This window comes from Euprymna scolopes, chromosome 14 (genome assembly GCF_053919585.1).
Source record: "Euprymna scolopes isolate OS-2025 chromosome 14, ASM5391958v1, whole genome shotgun sequence".
Lineage (NCBI taxonomy): Eukaryota > Metazoa > Mollusca > Cephalopoda > Sepiida > Sepiolidae > Euprymna > Euprymna scolopes.
Window position 1 is genome coordinate 23,854,870 of NC_136495.1, and position 18,627 is coordinate 23,873,496.

Here is an 18,627-nt window from a genome sequence, read left to right on the forward strand (position 1 = left end):
TTAATTAAAAAATAAAACATTAAATAACTAGCTAGAAATGGGAGGGGTGATATTGAAGTGACATTTTAGACCCGGAAAGGAGGAAAAAGGGAGTGACAATTAAAAAGGAAGAGAAGGAAGTGAGTCAAAAAGAAAAGGAGAAAAGAAAAAGGAAGGAAGTAAGGATGATGTAGAGACGGAAGGAATGCATAAGAAGGGTCAGTGTATTTACACTACATTAATAAATGGGAGGGAGATAATATGCCAAGTAAAGATGCATATACACATTGAAGATGGAACAAGAAATAAAAAAAAAGGGGTGGGCGGGGAAAATTGACATATATTTTACCAAATATATATACAGGGTGACCCCCCCCCCCCAAAAAAAAAAACAAAACAAAAGCTAAATGGAGGCCATCTAGAACATATGCTGTAGAACGGAGAAAAAAAAGGGCCAAAAACCCTAGTGTTTTGATGTGATGTTTTGACTATAATAAACTAGTTATGACCAAAGTTTCATTTCATTTGAACAAAACATTAAGAAACGGGGCCTAATTAGAATTAGGGCCCGTTTTTGGGGGGTCACTCTGTATATATATAAAGCAGGCTGCTTCAGTCTTGGCCAGACTATGGATACCCACGAAGGGTTGCTTGCGCGTGAAATTTTTGTGGCAGGAGGTGCGCAATCTCCAACCACACCTCTCTTGAGACGACATTATTAAATACCAGTCGCAAGTGAAGTACAGGATGACTGGAAACAAATGCCGAGATAAGCGGAGAGCACATACAGCGCCTAGAATACCCAAATGGTCACCCATCTGATACTAACCAGGCTCAACGTTGCTTAACTTCAGTGATCTGACGAGAACCGGTGTGTCAACGCGATTATGCTATATATATATATATATATATATATATATGAAATTGGTATATTTAGGCAGCATTTTTTCATTCAAGCAAATATTATTAAATACAACGGAGACATTTTGTCTTATAATTCTTTTTTTTAATTTTTCAATTTTTCGTATTGTCTTTTTTGTTTCAAAATCAAAAATATTAATAAAGGATCCATACATGTTGCTGTTACGAGCGCTTTCGATTCGTCCATGAATCATCATCAGGTGTTAAAATACAGGATTGCGAAAATGAGGATTAAAAATGAAAACTAAAATATATATAGTCAGTGATGAGTTAAAATAAAAGTCGATTAAGAATAAAAGTCGATTAAAAATTCGAGTGTTAAAACCAGCAAGTTCGTAGACACCATGTACGAAGTCCGTCCAACACGGACTACGCAAGACATTTCAGAACGTTACTGCTTTTTTGAAATGCAATGTCATTTATATTAGGTTGAAGAGTTCTAATGTACGACGCTTCAAAAATCTTTAATTTTTTTACATTATTTTCCCGTTGTATAATTTTTGTGTTGTCAACGAGGACCTTTCTAACATTGGAGGGGGGACAGCTATGTTCTTTTTTAAAATGTTTGTAAATCGCGCTTGTGTCGTTAAGGTGCATAGTTATTCGCCGGGACAACGTTGTTGTTGTATGCCCAATGTATGTATTATTTTTGGAGTTACATTCTCCAATAGAGCATTTAAATTTATACACTACATTGGTTTGCTCCAACGTTTTTATCGCCGGTGAAGAGTTGTTTTTAACCACAAGGTTTTGCTTGAATATATATATATATATATATATATATATATATATATATATATATATATATATATATATATATATATATAATGATTTTAAAAGTTACAAAAAAGAAATGATTTTGCTGCCATCAGCTGGAATTGAAACCAAAACATTCAGCACTTCAGCCATAGTCGTTATTTAATGATTCAGTTTTCGTCATTACCATGTAAGCTATCGCCAAATGGAAAAAAATAAAGGCTGAAAATTAAACGACTTCAAGCTAAAAATGTATATGTACGCATGCTCAGAAGTTAATTGATTTACTTCTGCCAAGGTAGGTATACTGTTTGTTTTTCAATTTTGACTACTTCAAACTCTGTAGACCAAATATTCAGAGAGAGGAGTTTGATAGACTTTCAGTGTGCTAGAACGTTTTCATCTTAAATTTTACTCGATTATTCAGAATATAGAAACTATGCATAAATAGAATTCAGTATAATAGTGAAATGAAACTAATCTTCTAATGAGAAACCATAAAAATAACCAAGTAATTAACGCTCGTTTTTCAAATAATTTGCAAATTATTGAACTTTTATGTAGTCGCTCGCATATCCATGATTGAATATATTAAAAAAAAAAACAACTGTTTTATCAATGTCAGAGCGAGAAAAAACAAAAACAAATCGTCAACTTTAAAAGTATAAAGATTACTATACCGATGGAGTTTTGTTTGACAACTTTATTGGGCATTAAATCATTCACAGATGGTGCATATGCCGCATTGCCGCCAAACAAACGAAACCACACTAGACTATTGCGATGTGTTTGTGGTTTAAGGGATTGTCAGTCTTTTCCCAACTTGGGTGTGGGTATTCTCAAAGAGTAATGTTTTAAAGAGCAATGTATTCTACAAATATAATTATCCTCTTACCTATGCAATTATATTTAACAAACTTTATTCGACGTTAAATAACACTTAGATGATTAATGTGCCGTTAAAAAAACAAAAACAAAAATAACTTCAGGTTCTTATCCCTCCCCCTTCAAGTCCTGGATAGGAGTGGGGTTTATTTCTGATCGCCTGAGGTGGTCCTACTGGGGGATGCCAATGAATCGGCTTTTCTTTTCACTAATAAGTTAATACTTTTTAAGGCTAAAAGCCACTACATATTAAGGTTTAATGACTGGGGCTATGACAACAGCATATTCTTTTCATTGTTTTGACTCTCAAGTAATAGTATGTATCCCTTGATATTTTAAATGCTTTTATATAGAGTGATGTGGTTCTCAGTTTATTAACTGTGTCTGTGTCGGATATATACTCGAGAATCAAAACAATGAAAGGAATATTTTGTTGTCATAACCCTATTAATGACATAGTTGAATGATGTAGAATATTATGAGAGGATTGAAAATAAATAAAATGAATTACTAATACTAATAGTATTCCTACTACTACTACTACTACTACTACTACTAATAAACGGAAAGATAATGACTTTTTCACACGGTTCTCTATTTTTTGGTAATAATTCATTTCCTGTAACTTGTGGAGTCGTTCTATGGGTTGGGTTGTGAGAAAAAAACATTTTTAAATAAAAATTTAAAAAAAAAAAAAAATCACTAAAAAAAAAAATAGGGTAAATAAAATTTTAAAGAAATACAATTAAACAAAAGCTAAACTTCCAGACCAAAAAGAGCAAGCAGCTAAGTGTTGCTCTGCGAACGATCCGGCTTCGGGGGAAATTGATACTCACTGGTGTTTTGAGAGGTGACCGACATGAATCCCACCCTCTCAACCCTCTGCTCCTAACACTCACCCTCGTAAGTGTACCGCCACTACCTACAACCTTGTCTTCGTCGTCGTCACTGGTGCACTTTATTTTTATATACATTTTTTCTTTGGTAATGTGTGTGGTGGTTGTTGTTGCTGCTGCTGATGCTGGCTTTACTGTGGGAACAAAGTGTTTGTATTCCCAGACGAAAGGGTAAGCATGAGTTCTTACCATACCCCTGCACCTATCTATTTCTCTCTATCCTTCACCCTCTCTCGTTGTCTTCATGTGCCCCCTCTCCGTCTCTTTTGTTTTATTTTCAAGTAGGGGTAGGAGGAGTGGGAAGGGTATATTACGATTGACTGTTTTCCATCGCCGCTCACAGCACACATCACGCCGAGCGCGGAATATCGTCTTCCTGTCAACAAAAAATGAACACGCATGTGCGTCGTCATCGCTCGGTACTCACGTATATAATAGGCCCAGTTATCGGCACTCACCGTAACGATCATAGCGTAGTATCTGAATAAATTTGAACTTGTCATTTTTTCCTATTTTTAAACTTATCATAAAAGTCGTAATATTTTTTAGCGATAATTTTATTGGTATTAATTACCCTTGGAGAGTTACCTCCTCTTACATACGCATGTTTCCTTTATATATATTAGTGGCCTGGCACGGCCACAGGGGAGACAAAGCAGGAAAACTGAACCTGGTTTGCAGTACACTATATATATATATAGAAATGTGGTCAAATTTTGGCATATTTTATTGGTTTGAAAATATAGTTTCCTTTTTACCAATTGTCATAAAATTTTAATCATAGAATAATATTTATAATCTTCACAAAACCTGCAAATTTTCATGTAGTTTCGTCTCATAGGACTAAAGATACGGGCATTTCAATGTTCTGTTTGGCTGTTTGAACATTTGCAGGATGGTTAAAATTTTATGACAATTGGTTAAAAAGAACCTATATTTTCAAATTAACAAAATATGCCTAAATTTGCCTATATTTGTATGTATCGTGTCCTGGAAGGCCAGCTTCAGTTTTGCTGCTTTGGGATGAATTTTACTTGGTCTTTTTGCTTGGTTGTCTCTCTTGTGGCCTTGCCAGGCCATGAATATATAGATGTACCACCTTTTTTTTTTTTTTTGCAATTTTATAAGTTCCGAATCTCAGCGATCAGAATGTAACAAATGAAGGCTCGTTACCTGAATTGTTTAGTGGCTATATGACATTTGCTTTTAAAATCGCACATTGAGGGGATCATCCAGAGTTTTTTAAATTTTTTTTCACTTTTTTACAGCCATAAAATGTTTCAATCATAATCATTTGTTTTCCTAGTTTTGCATATGAATTACAAAATATCTTATATTTCCCCAAAACCTCTGTTCCGGATGGAGGGGAAACTAAAACTTGCTGCTATGGCTTCAAATGATCTGAAATAACAGCAAGGGGAGACTTGATTCCAAATATTTCTCATGTGTTATATCTCCTATCATGCATAAAGGAAATTTCACAGTGTATAAAGATTTGATACTGGAGATATTCATAATCGTACCTTATTTTCAAAAGAGGGTAGATATAGCATCTTAGAAATATTTGGAATGAAGTCTCCCCATGCTGTTATTTCAAATCATTTGAAACCATAGCAGCAAATTTTAGTTTCCCCTCCATCTGGGCGGGAAATTGGAACCCGGTCACAAAGTCATATGTGAGCCCATTAGCAAGGAACAAACCACGAGAAATAAAATTGAAATTAACATTTATATAAATGCCTAGACGACAGGAGTGATCTTAACATCATAATCTGCGCATTTTAACATTTTATGAAAATTGCTCCAGACATATATAAACTAGCAGTGAGACCTGACGTTGCCCGGAATTAAATGATGATCAATGAATATTTCACACTCCTATATTTTTATGGTCATTGAAATCCGTGAAATCACTTGGGAGGAGGCTTCACATGCCTCCATGCAGTAACTTAGTCCAAAATATGTTATTCTACATTGCACTCTAGAGAATTTACTGTTTCTTTTTTAAAATTATTTTATATAAACTTCTTTCCTGTTAAAAAAAAAAAAAAAAAAAAATTTTTTAAGAAATTTACATGCCTAAAGACCATGTCATGCAAAAAACACCCCCCCCCAAAAAAACACATAAATTTTCAAAGCTTATAAAATTATTTGTAATTAATGAAAAAAAAAAAAAAAAGAAATTTACGTGCAGAGTTTGAATCTACAGACCACGTCATGCAAAAAAAAAAAAAAAAAAACACCAAAAAAAACAAAAAAAAACGCTATCAACTTATCCACAGTAGAATTTTCACAGCCTGTTGTTCTATCATTGTTGCTAAGCAACGACATGGAAAAAATGACTTTACCGATGATAGATAAATTACAATAACGGTTTCGATTATCGCTAATTATCGGGAGTATTCTGAGACAAAACTTAACTAAGATAATTTCCAAACTGATACACTAAAGTTCTGTAAATTTTAAAGAAAATTTGTTCAGCCGTTTTGGAGTCTATAAGGAACGAACTCACACACATAAAGTTGCATTTATATAATTGTAGATATATGAGACAGTATGATAGTTTGCTTGGAGGATTGCTAATAAATAGCCATGTAGGTATTTAATAAGGCTGTGTGCAATATGGGGTGTATGGAACGGTGAAAGGAGAGACGAATAAAAAAAAAAAATATAGAAGACAATGTATTTTCTTCCAAAATCTTATCTATTTATTTCTGAAGAAAATTTTCCTTTATACTTCGTATCCTAGGGCCACCGTATCCCGGAGTTCTACTGTATTCCAACCGAGAGATCTTTTTAAGATTCTAACAGTCCTTTTAAGTGCAATTGTTTAAATCTCTCTTGAACTTAGTTTGCCGAGTATATTTGCCAGGTAGTTTTTAAAATTCTTTTTTGTGAGTCTGGTTGCTCGTATAATTACTGGAATGCTAGAGGTCTTGCTAAGCTTGCAGTCTCTTTTCATGTCGTACAAAAAAACCTGTTTCATTATCTTTTCTTTTTCAGCTCGGTTTTATCCAGCATCATTTGGGGTATTAACTTTTTACTAAGGTTGTTTCTTTCTCCTTCTTCTCCCATATCACTATGTGAGTGTGTATCTGTGTACAATAGAGAATGAGGTAATCAGTGATATATCAACTGTAACGGGGGGGGGGGTTACACTTGAACTGTATTCGTTACAGTTCAAACCTCTCTCAGACCATCACGCCATCCGGCATTGTTGAAAAGGAACAAACAAACAAAAATAAATAAATCCGACTCGACTCTTTTTTAGCACCAGCCGTTTATTACCGGTTTTCTTTCTTCCCATCTCAATACCAGATTAGAGTCTCTCGCTGCCACTGTGAGGCTACATGCCCATCTCACCCGGTTGCATTTTTCTTTCTGCTCCACTACACGTCGGCTGTAAACCACCATTTCTAGTCTTTGACTTTACACGTCCATCTTTTTCAACCGCACTTTCTTTTCTGACCCCATGGTGTCTTTTTTTTCTTTTTATTCTTACGCAAGCTCACACACACTTCCTAATTTGCATATGTGCTTTTTTGGGACTGCTGCTGCTAATATCCTCGCAAGCTCCTGTTGATATTTTCCTATGCGTTCATACACACTCTGTTGAATGCTACAGTTTCGGTTATAAAAGCGAAAATGTATGTATGTATGTGTGTTTGCTTTTTCTGTGTGTCTATAAAAGACTTCTTTCAGAGAAGCGGTCGCTCACTTCACAACTTTTTAAAACTTTTTATATCGCATATAAATCGTAATATCTCAGTTAACAACGAAGCTCGCCTGTCTATTTAATTTGGTCGATTTCGGGAAGATAAATATTCAACATTTGTCGCTCGCCGCATGTGGGTTAGTTTTTTTCCTATAACGTCTTGGGGGGGGGGAGCGTTCAACAGTAAATGAAATCCCTCAGTCAAACTTGACCTCATTAACTCATTAAAACGCGCACCTGCTAAATCCAAGTAATTAAATAAATTCAAACGTTTTTCCGTAAGCATGTCGCGGTGGTGCAATCGTTAGCATCGCACTTTTTTTTCACACTTTAATTTACAACTTTGCCTCAAGGGTTCGGGTTCGATCCTCATACTTTTTTTAACGCCCCCCCCCCCCGGAGTTTCCACACACACACACACACACACACACACACACACACACACACACACACACACACACACACCTCCAAACACCCGGGCAACGCCGGGTACCCCTCGCTAGTCATATATAAATATATGAATAAGTAAACCTGGATTTACTGTTTAATATAACCGGGATGGTAAATCGTGTTTTCATAATTTTAAGAATAATGTCTCCTTTTTTTTTCAAGATGAAAACGAACAAAAGAATACTGTAGTAAGTGAAAAGGCCTTCTTATACACTTGCATATTTATTTACCAGCAATGCTTCATGCAAACTACCTTTCATTTTTAAAGTATACTAGCAGCGCTAGCCAGCGGCTAAAGTGTAACCTATTTCTTTTAAACACTTCTATCTTTATCCGTCTGTATCTCTCTCTGCAACAATCTTTCTTCTCTACCAAATCCATTTAGCTGAACACCCCCCCACAATTCTCCTTTATATAACATATTCCTCACGTAATGAGTCTGCATTTCTTTTTCCAAATTCGTACATCATAACAAATCGCACCCCCCCCCTTGACGAAACCTGACCCAGTTGACCTCCAGAGTACTAATTTCCTTTTTTCTAAATTTTAGGGTACTCATGCCCCCGTGCTGAAATAATAACGTTATTATTTAAAAAGCCATTCTTAACATGAGGAGGGGAGGGTGTTTTGTACTTATTCTGTACTTTAACCTTACAATTGAATAAAAAAAAACTCCATAAAACTTTAATTAAACTTGGAAATACGATTTAAAAAATAGCGCGGATCAGTAAGTGCATTAGCACCAATTTTATATGTTATTCATCCGGGTCAACACTGATCAAGAATATACCAACTTTGTGGATGTTTGTTTGATAATTTTTTTTACACGTACAGGCAATTATCCTTTATATATTAGATTATATATGTGTGTGTGTATCTATACTACTTTTATAATTTTTTTTTTTGTATTGATATCCATATTAAACCCCCTTTTTTTTCTACTTATTTAAAAAGTAAATACAAATTTGTTATATATGGATCGTGGAATTGATCTGCAAAAGATCTAGCTAATTTGAATATTCTTTTAAACATTCATTTTAACTAGCATTACAGCCCGGCGTTGCCCAGGTGTTTGGAGGTTTATGTTAAGCAAAAAAAAAAAAAAAAGGTCGATTTTTTAAACTTTGACCCCTATTGTGACCCTTAGCATTTATTGTTTGGGGCTCAAATCAAGTTATTAAGTTAGATCCATGTCCAATGAACCTATATCTAAAATTTAAAGTGTTTAGACCCAAAATTGGCGGAGGAGTTTGGTAGAGTTGTCAAAGGTCAAATCGTTGAACTTTGACCACTTAACAGCCAAATTTCTGGCCGAAAACTGACCACAAAGATTTTCCCAAATCTCAATACCCTGTATATCAGATTTCCCGTCTGTAAACTAACAATGGACAGTTATTGCGTAGGAAAATGTTCACACACACACACGTTCAATTTTATAGATATATAGATTAGTTTTTTTCGGTTTTCTTATGGGATGATCATCTTCAGTTAACTATTACGTGTAATTTGATTCACGCAGATATTCTACATGATTTATATTTGCATAATATTTGCGTATAAAGGTTATAGTAAACACAAACCTCTTTCTATATATATATTTATGTATATGCGTATATATATTTGTTTAAAAAGTTTCACCTACCAAACTCTTCTGCCAGTTTTTGGTCTACAAACATAGGACTTAATATATAGGGTATTCGAACCTATGTGAAACTGTATATTTGGTTTTAGCCGAGTAAATTGGTGCAAAAGTGAAAATTTAAAAAAAAAATGAAATTTGCTGGGTAAAGGTCAAACGACGGTATTACGAATATGCATGCGTAACGTAATAGCTATTGGTTCATGTTTTAATTTTAGCCTTGCAGCAAACATTTCATAGGTCAGGCATTAACGTTAAAGGAAAAAATAAATCGTAAGCTAAACGTTTTGGTTTTGATTCTTGGTGGTAGCGCACGAGTCATTTTTTTTTTTTTTTTTAAACTTTTTAAATCATTACTATATATTGGGTACAATATAATCTAATATATAAACGGTTATATGTCTGTCTGTTTGTCGGTCTCAAATTTTATCTCCTCCAAAACTAAAAATCACAGCGGCACTAGGAGCCTCAAATGATTGGATTTTTTTACAGGCCGTTCTTTTATGGATCTTTAGCCGATCAAAATTGTTTTTAAAGGGTCAAAAATCGGTCAGAATGGAAAAAAATCATGAAACATTTTGTTCATTCATCTTAGTTTATTTTAAATTTTTAATCGGTTTATATGCATGTCACGTTGGTAAAATGATAACATCACCAACTTTGAATGCTGTAGTTTTGGTTTCGATTCTAGCTGATAGCACCAAAATTTTTTTTTTTTTTTACTTTTGAAATCACGACTCTATAATTATATATATAATATCTGGACAAATTAAAATATCATATTCAAGCGTATTCTACGCCCCCCCCCCATTTGTGTAATAATAAATACGAAATCCGCATTAATCAAAATATAATTTTTAAGCGTATTTTACGACTAGGCAATGCCGGGCGGCATGCTAGTGTATGTCTAAAGACGGAGACCACTTATCAGATGTCTATCGATTTCTGCTTAATGTTATTGCTTCATTTTATGTGACGTTGCTTAGAGCAGGAACTATTTGTGTCATTAAGTGTTTAACTTGAGTTCATTCTTCTTATTAATCGATACAGTCTCTTTTGATTAAAAAATGATTGTTAGCTTGGAGAATTGAGGGCATTGGTTTTTTTTTTTTCTTTTTTTAAGTGTGTAAAGACACAAGTTTTCATTTGTTAGTATATAACTGTACATGTAAGCTTCAAGAATTGGGAAAATTATTTATCGTCTCTTCTTTTCATATTAATAAAAGTGACTAATGAAAATAGGCTAAAATCCTTAAGTTTGAATATTTTATTAGAGAAAAGAAAAAATGGAATTTAATTCATCTCTCTCTTCTCTTTGTCTTGTTTTCTTTCTGTCTCGTTCTCCTTTCTTTCTCATGTAATTTTTTTTCCTTTGTCCAGGGATCAGATGATTTTTTCATATTTCGTAGGCCTATTGGTTTAGCAGGTCAATTGTCTAAAAATTATACTCTGTACAGTCTCGTCCAATCACTTGCTTCTAAGTTTTTCTTGGTCGACCAACCTTCCTGTGATTCAAGACGTCCCTACTTCTACAACAGTTTATCCAGGAGATCGAACTCTCTTCACAAGTGTAACAGAGCAACCGATTCTTTCTTAGAATAACATCCATGCTGGATCATCATGATGCTTTCAGCAAATCCTCCACCCTGATGCGTTGAGTTTGGTCTAATCATGGATCTGACATTATACTACAGTCAAGCGAGAAAGGATTAAACGAAGATCCACGACACAACCATATAACATAATACAGGATTGTGATACTATAGACATCGCTCTTTCCTTCAGAGCCAGGGCCCGGGAGAGCGTTAGGAAATGATTCATTAAAAAAAGGAAAACGTTGTCAAAAGCATTTACAAAAGCAATGATTAGAAAATGATTCACCAAGCTGCACAAAGGCAGTAGGATGAATATTGGAAGTAGAATGGCTAGTTAGCTGAGAATGGCCGAGTAAGACAAAAAATTCAGACATCCTGAAATTAATATATTTAGAAGTTTGGCACTTCTGTATGAAAGGACCATCGAACGAGTTATCGCCCTCTGTTCTTTAAATAAGAAGCAACTTCTTTCGGTTGTTGTGTGAACCTCAAACATAAACAAACGTCTCTGAGAACGCAATAAATAAATAAATAAATAAATAAAAAATAATATAACGTAACAAGTAACACAAAAACATGAAAATTAAAACATTTATTTTATAAAAAATGTGTATCAAAATGTAATTTTAATGTTTAATTACTATTTCTTTTCAATGAGTGATTTATAACTGAAAATAAAATAATAAATATGTCCAAAACATGAAACATTTTATAGATTGTATTTATTTTTTCACATTAAAATTGTATAAAAATGTATCGACATTTGCTTTCAATTTTTTAATAGTTCCCCCACCCCCACCCCGAGTGATTTTCATTGAAACGTTGTTAGAATATAGTGTTTATTACAGTTACAAGAAAAATATGAGTTATCGACCCTGTTCTTTTGTTGACAACGACCTTTATCGGCCATTCTCGAAACTAAAATACATTCGCCCCGTGGTCCTCGCATACAGAAGTGCCAGACGTTTTGAATTAGTTTACAACAATTTGTGGTTTGGAGCAGATCGGGCAGATTTTTAGTAAATGAAAAGATGAACTGATAATCTGACCAACATTGATACCTCGGCAGACAGCTATCAACAGACATTTGGGGGCCCTTTATCACACACACTCAAAGCACAACTGATTTATACGCAATGTGTCAGAGTTGCTTTTCTCTCATTATATATTTTTTATATACTTATAAACCAGTGATAGCACCCTTAGCGATCACCAAGATACCACGGCCAGTACAGATAAAGATGAACCATGGCAAACAGTGTTGAAATCAGCAATTGACGAGGAACGATGTTGTTTTTACATATCTGCTTAACAGTTTACTCTTGATGTAGAGGGGGACAACTCACAATATTAACAGAAGCAACAGCCCTGACCGTCATAAATAAATAGATTCAGGTCTGTTCACTAAAAAGTGACATCATACTTGTGGTCCTAGCAAGCAAAATCTGTTGGACAATCAGAAAATCGATGATGACGGAAAGATTTTTACAAAAATGCATTAGAAAAATTAAAATTTGCATAAAAATCAGAAAAATAAAGAACACTGTTTATACTGAAACTTATTCAATATAAATCGACAAAAGAAAAACAAAAATTCAAAAAGAAAATTTGTGTTTATGCATTAAAACATATTGTTTTATGAATTTTAAAGACTAAAATTCGTTCATTACTTAAAAAAATTGCATTAAAAAAAAGAAAAGAACACGATTCGATTTGTACTGAAACTAATTTTTATTCAATATAATTAATAAAAAATTATGCATGTAAAATTACGTATGTTTGAAACGGAATACAATTAAATACTGCAAAATCTGAATCATGAATGTAGGGAATAAACAAACAATTAAACAAATCGAAAGATAACTAATTTTTAAAAAATCAAAACTAACCATAAGTTACGGTTTTACTAAATATGTACGACTAAAATTATGTACGATCAATGTACGACTAATTGCCACTATTGCTGATTAAAGCAACTTTGACATAGGCGATCGGCTTGGTCCATCAGCGTAAAATGTCGTAAAACAATCTTGTAATAAACAATAAAACGAATTTATTCAGAAGTTTCGAGAGGTTATTTTTTTGGCAAATATTCATATCTAAGATATTTGCTAAAGAAAATTCCCGATTTTTATTAAATATTCCTTCTTACACGGGCGATCTATCGAGTCCGTTAGCGCAAAAAATGAAGTTATTAAAATAAACAATAAAACGAATTCGTCGCGATTATTTTTGGCAAATTCTTAAAAACCGAGTTTTATTTTTCAACCCAGTATGCCACTTTAATTTTTTTTTAAATCTTTGTAATATATATATATATATATATATATATATATATATATATATATATATATATATATATATATATATATAATAAACGAGTTTATATTTTTATTGTTTAATGTATTTATTTGCTTCCCCACCAAAGCAAATTAGGCACAAGGCCGTTTTTAATGTGGGTTAAAAACCAGCTCCCCTAAAAGTAGGCAAAAAGGGGGCACTCTGGTTACCAAAAATAATAATTGTCCCAGTATAGAGGGTTTCCTCTCCATTCACTGGTACAAATTATCTTAAGTGCAGCATCTGAAGAACAGATCCCGGCCCGAAGGCCAAGAACAGAAAAAAGGAAAGCCTCTTATTGTTGAAATAAAAAACAAAACGAATTTACTCAGTCATAACTTTCAGCCAAGTTTTTTGCAAATTAAATTTTACAAGTGGCCATTCTCTTTAAAATTTGAATTTTTTAACACAAAAAATCTTTGTAAAAAGTAGAAATCCTTATCATTATCGACTATTGCTTGTTTTTTGTTTCTTTTTGAAATTAAACTTGAAACTGTCGAAGTTGCGTTGACTAATTTAACCAACGAGTGAGAATTATTTTTATTTTTTTTAATACAATGTGCCAAATAATTGTCTCAGTCTTTTAGAATTTAATTGCATAAAATCGTGTTTAATTTTTAGTCGTGAATAATTAGTAAAATCGAGGCAAGACTAATCTAAAAAGCAAACTTGTTTATTTTTTTTACAAAGGTTTTTAACGAAAACAAAACAAACGAAAAAGTGGCATACAGAATTGGAAAAAAATAATTGTTTCCATTTTTAAGGAGTTCATTATGTAAATAAATACTTATTTATCTATTTACTATCTGCCTTAAGAGAGAATATTTTAACAAAATAATTTTTTTGTAAATACTTTTTATATGAATCTAAAAATATATTTGCAAAAAAAATCTCTCAACTGAAACTTGTGAGTAAATTTATTTTGTTTATTTTAATAATACCACAACAGATTTTTACAATAGTTTGTGCTGATAAACCTAGGAGTTCGTTTGTGTCGAAGTTGCTTTAATAGCAAAACAGCAGCAGGAGCAAATAATCGTACAGCCCCTTATGTCCGACCAAAATCCGGCACGACTAAATTGTCCGATTCGGCTCCTGCTGATTCAAGCAATTAACACGTTCTTTCTATATGACAAACGGCAGAAGCAGCCAGTCGTACATTGGTCGGGCATAGTTTTTGGTCGTACATTTTTAGTAAAACCCAATAAGTTACAAAAATTATAATTATCATAAAGTCGCCATCGAGACTAAAAATTGACTATAGTTATCGAAAACAAATTGTAATAGTTATACCTGTCTTTTCATCAAATGGTGATGTCTCTCTTTTTGTGTCCTCAGGTAGAAAATGAAGTTAACATACCTAAAGAAATAAATTAGTAGACAACCATACGATAAATTAAATTCTTATTAAAAACTAAGAAAAAATAGTACAAAACTACAATATTATCGTAAAGTCGCCATCGAGGCTACAAGTATACTAAGTTTATCGGAAACTAACTAAAAATAATTAACTGATAACTAAATGAAAAATTGTATTCATTATTACGACAGGCTTTAAAAAAAATCTCAAATAAAATTATTTGTTTAACAGGCTCAAAAAGAAATTATTTTTCCACTTTTTCCAGTAGACATATGCGCTTTCTTTTAAAACACCAAGAAAATATGGTAAAATTTTACTTTAAGGCTCGTCTCACGTTCGTATAGAAAAAAAATAATTTTTTTTGTAGATTTCAGTGTGCTAAAAACGAATCTGCTAACCGTTTCCGTCGCAGAGAAATAGTTTTCATGATATGAAGAAATTACTTTTTCAAAAAAGTGAGTGATCACTTTTCCATGCTCATTTAACTTAAAAAGAGCACTTACTTCCTGACCACCTGGCGAGGGTGCATTTTTTGTTTGTTTATTAGCTAATTTTTTTTTTTTTTTACTTTCATCTTTCAATAAAGACACGAGGAAATTTAAAAAAAAAAAAAAAAAAAAAATCTTTATATAGATACGTATAAATTTAAATTTGCTTATGTTATCAGTGGTGACCGCGTACGCATAAGCGCACATTTTTGCCGCAAACAAGTAGTTTTCCAGATATTAAGCCGTGTAATTATGTTATCAGTGGTGACCATTTCTGTATGCACAAGCGTGTACAGAAATGGCCACCACTGATAACATATAGAATTTCATGGCTTAATATCTGGAAAACTACTTGTTTTTTTTATCTAATTCTAAATTATTCACCAAAGATTACTATACTATATGAGAATGCAGTTTAGTACGCAAGTGCACATTTAACAGCCTTTGTTTATGTTACCGCGTGCTCGTGTGTAGCGTAAATAAAGGCTGTGAAATGGCGGAAAATAGTCCCAGGGTACAGAGGTTAATACCATGCAAACGGTAAATTTAGAATCGTTATCATATTCTTTTAAAGCACACCGAAACCTACAAAATATTTTTTCTATACGACTTAAAGTAAAATAATACTGAAAATATATCATTAAAAAAAATAATTTACCATAATAATAATAAAAAAATCAGATTTATTTGAAAAATTAAGAAATAGGATGGCACTTTTTTCTTTTTTTTTTTTTTAATATTTTTTTTTTTTTTTTTTTTTTTTACACGGTGGTCACCACTTATCAAGGCCCAGAAGCCACTCAGGGATAAGGGTTATTGCAAGTACAGTACGTTAGTTTGAAGATTTAATGAAGTGTTTACTTAAGAGGGCAGTTCATTAGGAATTTGTTAACGTTGGTCTTGAAAACATCCAAGTTGTAGTCAGGTGGGAAGCAGGCAGATGGAACAGAGTTCCACAGGCGTGCAGTTCTAAGAAAGAAGCTTTGTTCATGAGGCACAGATAAAGAGTGGGGGAAATTTTTCACAGTGGATTCAGCTAAACGGGTGTTTTTCGTGAAGAATTGGCGAGGGGGGGACCAGAGATTGGAGTTCAGACAAGCACCTGCCATGGAAATAACGATAAAACAAGGATAGGCTCGCAACGTCTCTTCTGTGGGAGAGAGGTTGCAGGGTAGAGAAGAGGGCATCCCCCACTAAGCCACGAAGTTTATTTTGTACTCTGTCAAAGCAGGATAGGCTGTTTTTAGCAGCTCCTGCCCAAATATGGCAGCAGTATTCCATCCTTGGACGTACTTGGCTTTTATATAGATAGAGAATTGCATCAGTAGTGAGATATCTTCTGGAGCGGTAGAAAGATCCCACCATCTTTCCAGCGACCTTGGCAACCGACTTGATGTACGTTCCATTTCAGATCAGGAGTAAAGGACAAATCCAGATGCTTGTCAAAACATGGGGCTTCTCCTAGACGAGAGCCATCCATTTCAATTGATGCCAGATGGGGATCAGAGCGTTGATGACGTAAAGATAGGAGTTTGGTTTTAGATGCATTAAAGGTAACCAGCCACGTCTTCCCCCACTGAACCACGCGCTCGAGATCAGAGGAGAGAGAATCAGAGAGAACTTTGTCATTTACAGCCTTTGATGTGTTGCCGTAGATCATTATGAAGTTTCAAATTTTAATAACTAAATTAAAAAAAAAAAGAATCTAAAAATCTCTTACTTTACTGTATTTCCGTGGAAAAAAAATTGCACATGTCTAAAAATGAGAAATAACAGTCGTCTTTGGACCATTTTTGTACTTCCCTCTGCAATTAGGTGTGTAGTAGCGATGAATAGTCGTTTATCTTACTCCGTTCGTGTCCTGACACTTGATTCCGTAACATCAGCAGGTCACGTGACTTTAGTGCAAGGGTCCGAATTTGCAAAAGTTCACGGAATTTTGCTCATGCTGTTTTAACCCCCTGCAGTTCACCAAGCTCACATCTACCACTAGCAAAGTAGCATAAAAAATCTTCGAAGTAATGAATGTTCTTAATATGAAACATGTTTCTTTGTTTATTTCTCTCCTTTTTTTGGTAAGAAATATTTAAAAACTAAAATCGACTACACAATTCATTTGTCGTCTAACAGAGTAATGTTTTGAACAAATTACATAATCAAGTTCGCACATCTCCATATATAAATAAAATTATGTGATGACTTGGTTTGTACGCATATTTTTTTTTTTTGTATCAATATAACTTAATTGAATTATTAAAAAAAAAATTTTTTTTTTTTCTATTAATCGAATATTTATTGAATCGAAAATGCATTGGATGGCTTTTAGAAATTAACTTCCAAGCTAACCTATCTCTGTCCAGGTCTTTATTTATCTCACTTTCTCTCAAATCGATCCTTTTCGCATCTTTTTTCTGTGACTTTCCTCTAAGTTAATGGATCAGGAAACTGAGCGTTCAATCTTTGGTTGAGTCACATCAAAGACTTGCTTGATGCTCCCTTGCTAAACACTCAGCATTATAAAGAGAGGGCCATGGGTAAGTGGAGTAATCCTGTGAATAGTGGTGCGCTCTCCCCTACATCAAGATGTAACAAGTAATGAAAGGGAGTGTTCAGGTCGCCCTGCACTATAGTCTGCCACCTAGCCCATCTGCTGACTGACTCGGCTGCCTCAGCTTTTCTACATCTACAAACTTAAGAGGACTCACCCATTCTTTCGATGTGATGATACTAATAAAGTCTTTCGTTCTGTACACATCTCTTTATACTGTCGAGATTTAATTTTCTCTGTGGTCATTTGGTCTAAACCTGCCAATATGGAGAAGTAAGAGTCGGGTAATATTAGGTTGGTGCAAAAATAAATTTTTGACGTGTGTGTGTGTGTGTGTGTATATATATATATATATATATATATATATATATCTGATCAAAAACATTATTTTTGTACCAACCTAATACAAGAAGTAAGAGTCAGACAATACTTGGGCCCATCCTTACATTGTCAGCCAGAAGTACCCGGCTTCATGACTTATGTTCTTGTTATGGTCGCTTATAATGAAAAACATATTTTCTTGATTCGCACACACTGCATTGAACTTTGGTAGATTTTTAAACTTATATTTTCACTTAAATTTTTTCTATTTATTTAAAAAGATTATCTAATGGGAATTTCAGCTTTGATCAAATTACCAAAAAAATAGAATTTCTACCATGATTTTTTTTTTTTAAATTTGAGATGTTAAAATCTAATTTTGTATTCTCACTACTATTCACGTCTTCGTTATTCTCATAACATCATTTTGGCCGAGTAACCTTCGACCTTCTTCAGATGTGTCCTGTCAAACTCTGGTATCAGTACGGATACTCTCATTCCATGATTCATAATTGAGTAGAAGTCTTAAGTAATTTGTAATTGTGTTCTTAGGATAACCCGACTATGGTTGGAACCTTCAACCTCCAGGAAACTGTCACTTAGAACTGGTTATACCGTTGGTGACAACGTAGTTTTATCCCTAACAAAATTGTTAAAATAAAAAAACAATTCTGATTGTTCAAACAAAATTGTTGTACTCTTTGTATAAAGAGAGGATGAGGCAAACGCTGATT

The 18,627-nt window shown here is 33.6% G+C and overlaps 1 protein-coding gene and 1 pseudogene across 5 annotated transcripts in view; one reads left to right on the top strand and one right to left on the bottom strand.

The window, feature by feature from the left end:
• The window catches only part of LOC145292912 (recombining binding protein suppressor of hairless-like), a 438,485-nt gene that overhangs the window by 111,907 nt on the left and 307,951 nt on the right, over positions 1–18,627 (top strand). The window contains exon 1 of one of the 5 annotated variants that reach the window (XM_080139065.1): positions 1,821–3,608. The exons of the other annotated variants lie outside the window; for them this stretch is intronic. The gene's annotated coding sequence lies outside the window, so the exon portion shown is untranslated. Of the gene's footprint in view, positions 1–1,820; positions 3,609–18,627 lie in introns of those variants that run through there. 5 annotated transcript variants of the gene reach the window in all.
• Positions 761–877, bottom strand: LOC145293397 (5S ribosomal RNA; annotated as a pseudogene).